We start from the raw sequence: 13,622 nt of genomic DNA, 5'->3' as shown, positions 1-13,622 counted from the left end.
ACAGCAAAATTAAGGACCTTCAGTAGAATAGAACTTCTAATGTAACACCAATATCGCCACGAAAGTGCTATTTCGAAAATCGTCTGAAGATGTTGCCAAAATCATTCAACCAAAAAGACACAAAAAACTTGTCTCTAAATATTTGGTGCATACAATAGAGATCGATGGATAAAATTTAATTTTATTGCGAAACGAGAGCTTTTTTGTATGTATGATCGCTTATTTACAGGAAAGCTTGCGGTGTAGTATATTAAAAGTTGACGCCTGCGAGTAATAGTAAACAAATAGCCAGCTTTACAGGCTGCTTGGGTAGAGTACTTTGGTACTGACACATTGACGACTACAAAGCAATTGAACCATTTATGAACGAAACTTTGCAACACTCCATGGAGTATATTGACCAGATAATGAGTGTTTCGCTTATGGAGGCCATTGTTGCAATGGTCACTCGTCACGGAGGCACGGGGTAAAATTAAAAATCGAAAAGATCGTCGAGAGAAATGCGGGATCCAAAATGCAACAAAATCAAAATACTGGTCGACTGCTGATGTCAAGGAGCCGATTTCATAAACTGGTTAACGTCAAACGCTGTGCTTGTAACGAAAGTGAACATATTACAACTTAATGTCCAAGAAATGCAGCCAAAGTAACAGAGTCTTGCAGTGGATTGATACGAGCCATGTCAATTTCAAGTCGGATAAGACGGTATCGTTCATATTAGATTCTGGTCATGATTGTTCGTTAATAACATCATGGAAAAGTTAACGAAACAGTTTGAAAGATACCTATCGGTTTTCGAACTGATTCGAATAAAACTCAAATGAAACCAAGTTGTTCGGACGGATTCGAATAATCGAAAGAAACGGCATTGCTGGAATAGAGAAGCGAGCAGTTGGAGAAAAACTGAACACCTCGAAGAGCTCGTAAATATACCTATCGTGAACCATAACAGTATACATGTACAGTTACTCACAAAATTGAAAGTACACCTTTTAAAACGCAATAACTTATTTAAAACTGGACTAAGTGTCTTGAATTTTTTTTAGATGATAGATGGAAGACTAGACGACGACTAAACTGCCTCTTTTTAATTTTGCTATTACTTGGGATGACAAAAAAATTTTACCTTCATTATCTGAGCCTGTAACAAAAATTTAGAAAATGCCTTTCGTAGATCTCCGTAAATTATATGCGTGCTGAAAATTTGATCAAAATCGGTTTAAATATTTAAAACAAAATTGCAGATTTCTTCCAATTTTTGCGATCTTTAATTTATCGCAACTCATAACAACGTGAACCGATTTCGACAAAAATTTTCAGCATGCATATGTGCATGTTACCGATATCTACAAAAAGGCATTTTTGACATTTTTGTTACAGGCTCAGATAAAAAAGTTAAACGACGAGCGTTTTTTTTATTTCTTCTTGTCATTCCAAGTAATAGCAAAATTTAAAAGAAGCATTTCGGTCATCGTCTAGTAGAATAGTTCATCTATCATTTCGTATTCTTCTAATCTAGTGGACTAGTTGATCATTCATCTATCTATCATATAAAAAATCATCATCTAAAAAAAATTCAAGCCACTAGTCCAGTTTTAAAAAAGTTATTGGGTTTTAAAAGGTGTACGCTCAATTTCATGAGTAACTGTACTTACTGAGTGAGTAACTAATATCATTTGAATACCGATATTCTTAATGATATACTAATATTACATCCTATCAAAAGTGTACATTTACGAGTTAGTTGCTTGTAACCTCTCAGTTGTGGACGACGTGTTTACATGTAATAAGGAAATGACAATTTTGCATCTTACAACAAAAATACTTCTCCTACGATTTGGGTTAAAATGCTTGTAAAGCATATTCATAAATTTCGCACAATTTAGAATAATTTTAGAACAACTTGCCGAAAGAAACTGCATCCAGTGTGATCGATAAAAAACGCGTACAAAATTGATCTTAAAAATAGATCGAAGCAGCTAAGTGTAGAGCTTCGCTCCCCAAACAACAATCCAAAAGCCGAAATTCTAAAAAAATACGAAGTTTTGTAAAAACCCAGTATTTTCGACAAAAATGAGGGATTACATGAAAAGTAAAAATGTTAGAAAACTCTAATTGGTTTTGATGATAGAGAAGAGTTTCCCGAATATAAAGTATCTGCGTAGTTTCTCCGCAATATTTTTATATTTTTACGAAAAATTCTTTGTCTAACACGGAAACTCTACCCAGGATCGGATCCTGTCGACATTTCTGAAGAAGAAACTGTCCTGTAGTAGTGTCGGAACGATTTACATTGCAAACAGGCAACGCGTGCACGACGTTTTATCGCCATGTGCTCCACTGCTCGCTTCTCTCGACTCGGCAGGGCCAAAGCTATGCGTAATCAGCACCGATGGAGGGATCCAATGGGGCACGCAGTTTGTGTAAATAATATTTGAATTTTTTTTAGTAGTCCAGTGTTCTGTTCTTGTTTTATATATTTCTTTGGATACACACATACATGAAAGTATTCAACCGCTAGTATAACGTTGACATCTACGCCATATATTGTAAAATTGGAATGCATTGTTGGTTGATGTGTGCCATGTTACACCAATATTAACGGATAAATGGGCATTCGAATTTTACAAATTCCTTCAGATGCATTGACAAATTAAGACAACAAATTACATTTACACGTGTATCTTATTCATGATTGTCCATCCCCATAGAGTGGATTCGGTCATACAAGTTGCAACAAAAAAAAAATACATGCTATAAAGAATTATAAAATCGTATAAAATATAGTGTAATAATACAGTGTAATAATACAGTGTAATAATAATTAAGAAAAGAAATAAAATTAATCGAATCATATGTTTTGTGCGTGTCCTTTCATTTTGTTTAGGTGTCTCGGAAATTTTACCACCAGAGGCATCCTTCTCGCTAAATCCACCACTATCATGAGTGGAAAAGAGATGAAGAATACAATAACAATGGAACGTTTTTTAATGTCTCGATCAACCTTGGAGTAGAATGAAATAGTAAACAGCGATAAAAGGAATATTGAATATAAACAAATGAAGATAGATCTACCATTTCGGCGACAAGGCGTAACGACTCGTCAGACGTTACTACATTTCCAAAATCAGAATATCAAAGAGGTACCAGTATTCTTTTCGGTTTTCGATAATATGTATATCGGTTTTGGGATTATAACGGTATCGGTATTACGGTAATAATCGATTTCGGAATAGCTTTGCTCGTATAATACCGGTACCAAAAATATAACGGTAAACTGATGAAAGTAAAGGCGAAATAGTAGACTCAAGTATCAAAAAGACTAATTTAAGTATAAGCGCTCAGCAACAAATATGATTAAGGACGATAACAAATGTTAGACGACAGATTAAATGAAAATATGTATAATGTCCAATATATGTATGTAGTGTCACCGTTTGACAAGACACTAACTTGTTCAGATTTAAATAAAAAACGGAAAAACGCGAACATTTTACAAACTGCCATAACATAAGACCAGTAGCAGCAAGAAAAATTTGCACAACAACAAAAAAAAAAGTGAAAGCAAACAGAAATTGCAAAAAAGGAAAAGCAACGAGAACTATTAAAAATTCAAAAAGAAGAAGAAAGGAAAGTTAAGCAGGTTACAATAGAAGAGGAGAATTAAAAATGAAATAGAAAAGTTAATATTTAATAAAATCTTAGTATTAAGTCATAGTTAATTATGCGTATATTTTACGTCTACATTTTTATACTTGATCACATGTATATTTTATTATATATTTAAGAAACTATTTTTGTATATATAAACAGTTTTCAAACCATTTATTCTTCCTTCTAAGCTATTATTCTTATTGTCTGAACGAGCTCTACAATAAATAATGTAAATTATTTAGAAGTTTACGTTTTAACAAAAAAGAAAAGAAAACAAAAATTATAAAAACTATACAAACCGTGGGCCGATCCCGATGTTTTTTGAATATGTTATAAAGGACGAGATTCTTAACGAACATTTATTGGAACAATAATTGCCGCTCGGCCTTTGTTTCGGAGATATTTGCATAGAACGAGTGCTACAACTACATCAAAATTTACCTATACGTGCTTGTATTTACCTCAACACTGTAATGCAACATCGTAGCACTGTTAAGGATTAACTGGAAGTCGTTAGCCAATACCAACTCCTGGCCTACTGTACTTGCCCGAACTAATCGCAGAATTGCGTTTTAACCCTTTAGGGACGACGTCTGTGCCACTGTACGGACTCTCGAGCCGTTCCCAGCGGCCGACGTCTGTGCAGTGTGCGGAGCATTGAGCGGCCACTTGATATACCATTACGTTATACAGGGTATTCCAAAAATGTCTCGCATTCCGGAAATGGGTGTACGAAGCTCAGTTCCGTTCATTGGGTCGGCCGTCTCACGCCAGCTGATCTGGTCTTTCACTAGTCAATGTTTTTCGCTAATAACCCGTAAATAAAACCGCGGATTGCATTTTCGCTAAGGAAAAGGTTACTTCAAACGACCTCAGGAATCCCCCAGTTCCGAATTGCAAGACATTTTTGGGACACCCTGTGTACTTATTTTTCTGTCGATCCTATGTTTATAAATCGTGTCTTTTAACGTCTCTCCATGATGAGTGATCTCGTAGAAATATTTGCACTATGCAGAGACCCAATCTTTCGAACTTCTTTCACGAGATGCAGTTCGATTCTAGCAGTCGTCTAGCGATAATATCAGTGATGGTGAATATAACTGTAGAGAACAAAATTGACGATCAGGTAATCGTTAACGTGATTAGTAAATTGCATGTTAGTGAAAACGATGAGGCAGAACGCAAATAAACAGGCAACGGTGTTTATCTTTTCATTGGGAGGATATGGGTACACACAATGCACAACGGGAAGTTTACTCTAAAAGAAGCGGCCCTCGCAACGATGCGGAAAATATAACAGATCCAATAGCAATGTTCCAATTATTTTTCATTGAGCAGTTTGTAAAAATTATTGTGGATGAGACAAATAGGCATGTTGAGTGAAATTTATATAATAAAATATCACCACTAAGACAACTAGGACATCTATATGGCATTACTTTTATCAATGGGGATAGTAAATAAGCCTACTATAAAATCATGTTTTTCTATCAAAGAAGTCATATTTCCGAAAATAATGATTTTTACTTATTTGCAAAGGGCCTAGCTAATTGAGATGGTCAAAATTGGCCTTAGAGGTTTTTTAATGAATATTATACCATTCGATAGCTAACCAAGAAAAGCACGCTTTTCCACCTATTTCTCTCCTTTGGTGGCTTTTTAATCAGATTTTTCGGTTGCAAGCTGTGCTTATCAAAAATAAAAAACCAAACAAAAATCGGAGAATTAAAGATTTCTCGAAAACAAAGGATTGTGATTTTTGTATATTAATTTCCTGATGAGGTACTATCACAAGCAGTGCATGCAATTTTTCATCCGGTTGGGTCATTGTCAAAAAAAGAAAAGAACATGAAAACCGAATTTGTCGACGTTTTTGCTATGAGCAAGAAAGTTGCTACTTGTTTGGTTTACCGCAAGTGTAAATTAAGTAATTTTAAACATCATTACATTAAAATAAGCAACTTTTTAACCTAGAAAATGTGATTTAAGAGAAAGAAGAAATTGTGATGTACACATTGCGATATACAATAGTGTCTCTCTTCCCGGCGTAATTTCAATATGTCATCACTGACACGCGATAATTGCCGCGACCCTATAATTTATCGATTTTCTCGCTAGGTCGATGCTAAGGTTCGACGGAGTCGGTCGAGCGTATGATGCGTCATGCGACGCGGCTCCTTTGACTCGAATTCCTGGCAGACAACTCATAATATATATAATCAATGTCAATCAAATATAAATAATCAATGACATAACTCTTTTTTAATTTTAATATTTTAAAACTGATTTCTTTTTTAATATCTTGCTCTCTCTCTCTCTCTCTCTCTCTCTCTCTCTCTCTCTCTCTCTCTCTCTCTCTCTCTCTCTCTCTCTCTCTCTGTGTGTGTGTGTGTGTGTGTGTGTGTGTGTGTGTGTGTGTGTGTGTGTGTGTGTGTGTGTGTGTGTGTGTGTGTGTGATAGCTTTCTGATTGAGATTAGATCAAACATGATAAAGTTTGGACAAATATTTCTGATTGCTCAAAATAAAATCAATCACGATGTACAGTAAAAACTCCCTATCTGTTGCCAGGACCGATTCTAAAGTGTCGAGAGTAGTACGCAGGAATTGATTTCTTCGAGCCTTCGCGGCTCGCCTTTATTGTTGCCGACACCTCGTGAGAGGAAGAGAGATAGAACGAAACTCGAGTCGAGCAAAACTATGTTGTATACTATGTATGTATGTACCTGGAAAGGCAGCGGTCAGCATCGGAGACAGCCGGTGTACAATATTGTAATGATAGATTAAAACGATGACTTAACTTTTTTATTTCTAAATTTTTATACTATATATTATTATTTATACATGGAAATTTGTTTAATATATTGGTCACATTTTTCCAATTAAAATGATACCAAACACGACATGCTTTAAACCATTCTTATTTATTATACGTAATAAGTAACTTATTTTATTTGCGAAAAAAGCATTACAAATACCGATTTTTAACATATGAAATATTAAAGGCAAGGCCAAAGAAGGTATGTACATATGTTTTTCGAAAGAAAATATCACCAAAGTTACGCTATTCGAGCCTACGTTAGACATCGGGAATAGAAAGGCTTTACAAGGATGGGAGACAGAAGAGAACGAAGACGGCCGAGAATGAAGATTCCATGTTTGAAATTTGCTGGGACGGGAGAAGCGACATTATTTTGAGGACAAGCCTACGCGTGGAGAGTGTAAAGGAACTGTTTTCTGTACATTTTCCATTAACCTTGGAATTTTAAGATGTCGAACATCAAGAAAGAACGCGACATTTAGCATTCTTGAAAAGCGCGGATAGCGCAACAAATGGATTGCAGATGTGGCGACGAAGGATGTTCCGTCCTTCAACGGAATTTTCGTGCTGTGTCCGCCCAATTTTCTCTGGGTCGAATTACATTTTTTTCTACTCTTAAAAAACAATTTTATTTACGGGGAATCTTCGGCTCAGCGAGACAAATTACAGTCCTTCAATGAACGACGTGCAATCGACAAAAGATCACGTTCGTTAGACTTTCAATTTCGTGGAGCCATAACCTTCTTCATTGCAGTTTCTGAGTTTATTCTTCTTTTCAGCAATAAAGCATTTTTTATGACAGGGTCGCCAGCACGCTAACCTGCGGCACTGCGTGCTACGTCATTTTTACATCCCCTTCCATCGCGTTACTGGCCAATCAGTTTCTAGTCTTCTGTCCACGAAACAGTATAAACATTCGAAACTGATTCTTTTTTCGACTTTTCGTCAATTTGAATATGAATTATTTACAAATTAATTTTTTTTACATTATTTATTACAGCATCAGTAAAGTCAACAATTTTGCCTAAACTCTTTTCTACCGCACACCACGTGCATCTTGGCAGTAAATTACGTGCAACATCTATCGCCTTTGATTTTGTCAACAGAAATATCTGTCCAAACTATATCGTGTTTGATCTCATCTCAATCAGAAAACTAACAGTAAGATATTAAAAAAGAAATCAGTGTTAACATGTTAAAATTAAAAAAAGTTATGCCATTGCAATATGAGTTGTCTTCCAGGAATTCGAGTCAAAAGAGCCACGGCGCGTGCCGCAGCACACGTGTTCAAATTATAGGGCCGTGGCAATATCTCGGCGTCGAGAGTTTTATAATTGAATAAATATGGGCTAAAGCATGTCGTGTTTGGTATCATTTTAATTGGAAGAATTTCATCAATATGTTGGACAAATTTTCATGTATAAAAAATTAGAAATAGAAAAGTTAGATCATCGTTTTTATTCTAGCACTACAGTGTACATAATCATAGTAATGTACACCGGCTGCATCCGGTGCCGGCCACTGCTTTTCCGGGTAGTGCACACGACCAGAGTTTCATTCTCTCTCTCACTCTCGCACACGAGGTGTCGGCAACTATAAAAGCGAGCCGCGAAACTCGAATAATGATATCTTCATATGCTAGAGCTTACGTCTTACAATTCGATCATTAAAAAATCTCTAAGGGCAACTTTTCCCCATTTAGGAACCTAAAATTATATTGTCTATAATGAATCGAGAGAGAGAGAGAGAGAGAGAGAGAGAGAGAGAGAGAGAGAGAGAGAGAAAGAGAGAGAAGGCTCTATGGCATTAGGGCACCGACAACGCACGGGCCTACTTGAGTTCCATCGTTGCTATTCCCGCTTATCGCTATGTTTACGTTTCGGCGCTCCGACAGTCGGATTTGTGCCCTGCGAGAAACTCAACCGAATCGCGCCGGGCGATAAACGTGTTAATCAGTTAGGCTTTTTTCACAGTTTACAAACAAGTAGAAGAAAAGAATTACCACGGTCTCTACCGAAATTATTTAAGATATTTTCAATTATTCGATACCCGAATAAGGAACTTCAAACACACGGGGCAGTGTTGATTTGAAAGATCAAATGTTTCATAGCCATATGATCGAAAGGAAAAGTTTGCACAAAATGGTATCAAAAATTATTTCACTGCCTGTTGAATGCAACAGTAGTAAATTGTATAATTATATATAGAAGAAATAGTCAAATTACAAAAGTTATATCATTTACGATTCCGTAGAATATGTTGATCGAAAGTCTACTAGTGACATATAGCAGCAAAAAAAAAGAAATAAATCAAGTACAACACCGGATAGTACAGTTTCAAGACTTGCGGGCAGAGACTTCATTTCGAAAGTTCCTCCCTCGGATAATAAAGCAAGACCACAAAGAAGATGCGTGGTATCCTCAAAACACGAAAGAAAAAAGATACTGTACATTTTTACTTTGTTTGTCACATAGGACTTTGTTTAGAAAAGTGTTTCAAAATTTATAACACGATATTAAATTATTATGGTGAGAAACTAGTATTTTTTTAAATTAGGATTTACGTAATTTCATTAATTAAATGTAGCTATGACAGATATGTAAAAAGTTACAATAATCAATAAATGGTATGGAAACATTCAGAATAGCTCACGGAAGTATTCGAACGCCTTTTAAAACGCAATAACTTTTTTAAAACTGGACTAAGGGATTTGAATTTTTTCAGATGATAGCGGGATTAGTTTACCAGATGATGACCAAAATGCTTTTTTTAAATTTTGTTATTAGTATCTGAGCCTATAACGAAAATTTAAAAAATGCCTCTCGTGGATCTCGGTAACTTACACATATGCGTGCTGAAAATTTTTATCGAAATCGGTTCACGTTGATATGAGTTATAAGAAATTAAAGATGGCAAAAATCGCAGTTTCATCACGATTTTGACCAAAAACTGGAAAAAATCTGCAGTTTCTTACATCTTTCAACGCTTCTAGCTCGACTCTGGATTAACCGATTTCGATAAAATTTTCAACACGTATATAAGTTATCGAGATCTACGAGAGGCATTTTTTAAATTTTCGTTATAGGCTCGGATAGAAAAAACTTAAAAAAACTAGAGTTTTTTACCTTTTTTTTTGTCATTCCAAGTAATAGCAAAATTTAAAAAAGCATTTTGGTCATCGTCTGCTAAACTTGTCCCGCTATTATCTGAACAAAATTCAAGTCCCTTAGTCCAGTTTTAAAACAGTTATTGCCTTTCAAAAGGCGTTCGAATACTTTCGTGAGCTACTGTACATATCTTACGCAGAATACCGATGGTCGCAAGGTAAGAAAACGGGAAATGCGCGTCGTCCTTGCAGGGTTAATTAATAGATTTGAGTTAGCGTTAGTTCTTTGACACACCGCATATACATATTTAGATTCAAATATAATTGAAATTAAATCTTTTCTACCCGTCAACCGTTTCCAACTACCGATGCTCGACTGGCGGTTATCATATGAGCCGTTCAGTGCACACATCGATTAACTCCACTTTTTGAAAAATCTTAAATTTATGTGTCAAAGCACTTGCTATAGTCATAACTTTTTATATTTATAATAACTTCCCTGAATAATAAAAATTAACACCATTAAACGGCAACATTTTTTTGGCCATTGAAAAATAAGTAATTTATTTCAGAAGTCATTTTGATTAACTCCATACCCTAATGTAATCGTTGCTTTATTGTCATGCATCAACGCTTTGTTTTAAACAGCCGAAGATGCTTTCCCCCCTCTCAATAATATTGGTAATAAAATCGCATCGACAAACAGATTAAAAAAAAGCGCAACGCAAACGGTAGTTAGTATAACAGTGATCTCGCACACTGAATGTTACTGTATATATATATATATTGCACGACCTACATATTTTCTTGGTCTTTTCATCATTACTCCCAGATTGTTTTTAAAGAAATAAATATTATACTGTTATAACCAAGATGAGTGAGACTAATAACAACGTGGATGACGAAAAAACAGTGATGGTTCTTCAATACGATTTATTAACAGAAAGTGTGGTTCAAGAAGACGTTTATCGTTTTCCTCGGATTCATCTGATTGCAACAGTACACAAATTTCGCAACAAACACATTGATTGGGAGGAAAAGAAGTTGTAATCCTGATAAATGGACACGAACTTTACAAAAGCATAACAGAATAAATGGTTTGGCATATAGGAATAGGGGAGGAAATTTAATACCTGCAAAAACATTTGTCTATATAAAATGCAGATGCCGACAAAAGTGCAACCAACAAATTTTTTCGAATGAGAGAGAGACTGCCATGAAGGCATTTTATAGTTTACATAGTCAGCTTGACCAAAATATTTTCTTAAGAGGTTGTATTAAAGTCAACGAAATATAAAAAGAAGGCGCCTCACGAATGAAACTAAAGAACGAAGATCACATTCTTTTACATATTACTTTCGAAAAGACACACGTGATATTCCCGTTTGCAAAAAATATTTTAGAGACACTTATCAGGTGAGCGATGGGCGGATATACAAATGTTGTTCTAAAGAACAAGTTACATCTTTGGTTGATCTGCGCAAAGGCCATGTTGCAAGCAATAAAATAGATGACACAAGTGTTATAAAACATATAAAGTTATTTCCAGCCTACCGTAGTCACTACACTAGAGCTCATAATCCAAGACGACAATATTTAGATCCTGACTTAAATATTAAGAAGATGTATGAACTATACGTCACAGAATGTGAAAAGGAAAATGTAGTACCAGTGAAAGAAAAGTATTACTATAATGTGTTCTCTACAAAATTTAATTTACATTTCAAAGAACCATCAAAGGATACGTGTCAAAATTGTGATGCTTTGCAAATAAAAATTCAATCCTCAGACGGTGAGGGAAAGAAGATGGCAGAAATTGTGAAAAGGAAACTCACTTAGAAGAGGCTAAACGGGCTCGCAGTCAAATGGCTGCCGACCGAATGGCAACATCAGAAAAAGTTTTCGTATTTTCTTTCGACTTGGAAAAAGCTTTGGCCTTTCCCAAGCTGACCACATCCGTAGCTTATTATAAGCGTAATTTATATGTTTATAATTTCGGATATCATGAATTCAGTAAAAATATAAGCCACATGTTTGTTTGGCCAGACACTGAAGGATCTCGTGGGTCTCAAGAAATTTCATCTTGTCTAATAAAGTACATAAAGACTTACGCTACAAACTTTGAAAAAATAATAACATATTCGGATTCGTGTACCGGACAAAACAGAAATATTAAAACTGTCTTAAGTTTATTGAAACTTGTTCAGAGTACGGAAATAAGAGCCGAGTCAATTGAAATGAAATTTTTGGTAACTGGGCACAGCTATTTGCCTAATGACTCAGATTTTGCCATTATTGAGTCACGTGCGAAAAAAATCAAAACATTTTTTCACCAGATGATTGGTACAATATAAACAAAACATGTAAAAAGAAAGCTCCATTTCATTTAATCCAAATGACCCACCAAGATTTTTTTTCAACAAAAGCTTTAGAACAATCAATCATTAACAGAAAAGTAACCGTCACAGGCTTTCCAGTAAATTGGCTTAAAATACGCTGGATGAAGTTAGAAAGGTCCAAACCCCATCTCATACAATTCAAATGTGATTATAATGAAGATACAGAATTTAAAGCCATTAATTTAAGAAAATTTGTATCAGGTAGACCGCAAAGTTTGACAAATATATATCAGCCTTTATTATATCCTAAAGGCAGAACTGTGACAAGGGAAAAATGGAGAGACATGATGGACCTGCTAAAATACATTCCTCCTGTTGAACATGATTATTATGAAAACTTGACAACAAATCGAAATGACGAATCCTCACATCCAGCTGATGAAGAAGACATTATTTATAATATTTCTGATGGATTAATTACAAATAATATAATATAACAGAACTGTCAATATTCATTATTATGCAAAAGCTGTAATAAAAATATATAATAACTAACTTTTTCTGTAATAAAAAACTTAAAAATTTAAAGACTGGATTTAACTTTACTACTTTTTTTCAGTTGCCAAATTGATTAACTCCACCAGTCACATAAAAGCTGTAACATTACTGACGATTATTTTTTGGCTATTCTTTCTTATTAATTTTATACAGCGTCAGATGAAAGCTATATTTGTATTTATGCATTCTACATTATATGTGTGAATCTATATTATAACAGGAATTTTAAAAAACAATGTACATCGTTTCATCGCGTTTCTCAACTTTTTTTTTTATGGAATTAAGCGATGTGTGCACTGAACGGCTCATATGTTTATAGAAACACTAGACGAGCGGCGATCCTTCGCAGCCGCAACGCGTTGCGGTATACATAAGGCGAACTCATTGTGGTAGTATCAATTATTTCAGCAAATATTTCAAAAACTAAGGCCGATCGGCAATTATTTTTCAAATAAAAGTTGTTCAGAATCTCGTCCTCTATAATATACTGAAATATGATCGTCGTTGGTTAAGGCATTCTGTAGTTTTTATAATTTTTTTGTTAAAAAAATAGCAATAGCACATTTTTTGAAAAAACTGGTAAAGATAAGAACATTTAGTGCAAAGTCACTAAACTGCAGATTTATTCAAGAAGCGTAGGATAGCGTTAGTTTTTTTGCGTGATAATGACAATATATTCTTCCTCAAATACACGCGAAATCGCTAAGTACGTATGTGAGGTACGATGTAAGGCGCGAATAAAATTGACTGCACGAGAAACTACTTTTAAAGACACGAATGCGAACAGACTGCTTCCGCGTGCGGAGGAACAGTCGCTGTACGCATTGAAGCGTACTCGCGATTTCCTAACTTTCCGGACGCGACAAACAAGAGCGTGAAGCGGTTCGTGCTCACACCAACTTTCCCAGCCACCTCACGAAAAGAAAATCACAAAAAATAACGAAGAGCGACTTACCACGGATCCAGCAGATCGTCAGCTTTCAATAATACACGGGTCTTTTCTGAAACGCTTCTCTTCACTACTCTTCTCGCTCACGATACACAATAAGTAACGAGTCGTTCAGCGACTTATGCTCGAATGGCAGCAGGGAGCCTCGACTCTACAGTCAATTTTTCAAGCACTGTCTTGATTGTCACTTGGAATTA

General features: G+C 35.3%; 2 protein-coding genes across 3 annotated transcripts in view; one reads left to right on the top strand and one right to left on the bottom strand.

Moving 5' to 3' along the window:
• The window catches only part of LOC117228272 (uncharacterized), a 26,595-nt gene extending 22,771 nt beyond the window's left edge, over window positions 1-3,824 (top strand). The window contains exons 17-18 of the mRNA XM_076521803.1: window positions 230-2,423; window positions 2,888-3,824. The gene's annotated coding sequence lies outside the window, so the exon portion shown is untranslated. The remainder of the gene's footprint in view (window positions 1-229; window positions 2,424-2,887) is intronic.
• LOC143259462 (uncharacterized) overlaps window positions 1-13,622 on the bottom strand; it is a 27,863-nt gene extending 14,241 nt beyond the window's left edge. The window contains exons 1-2 of one of the 2 annotated variants that reach the window (XM_076521796.1): window positions 13,432-13,622; window positions 4,116-4,754 (exon numbers count right to left, since the gene is read on the bottom strand). The gene's annotated coding sequence lies outside the window, so the exon portion shown is untranslated. The remainder of the gene's footprint in view (window positions 1-4,115; window positions 4,755-13,431) is intronic. The other variant, XM_076521795.1, reaches the window with a different exon arrangement.

Source organism: Megalopta genalis, chromosome 5, assembly GCF_051020955.1.
Source record: "Megalopta genalis isolate 19385.01 chromosome 5, iyMegGena1_principal, whole genome shotgun sequence".
Classification (NCBI taxonomy): Eukaryota; Metazoa; Arthropoda; class Insecta; order Hymenoptera; family Halictidae; genus Megalopta; species Megalopta genalis.
This window is presented reverse-complemented; position numbering and strand designations above follow the sequence as displayed.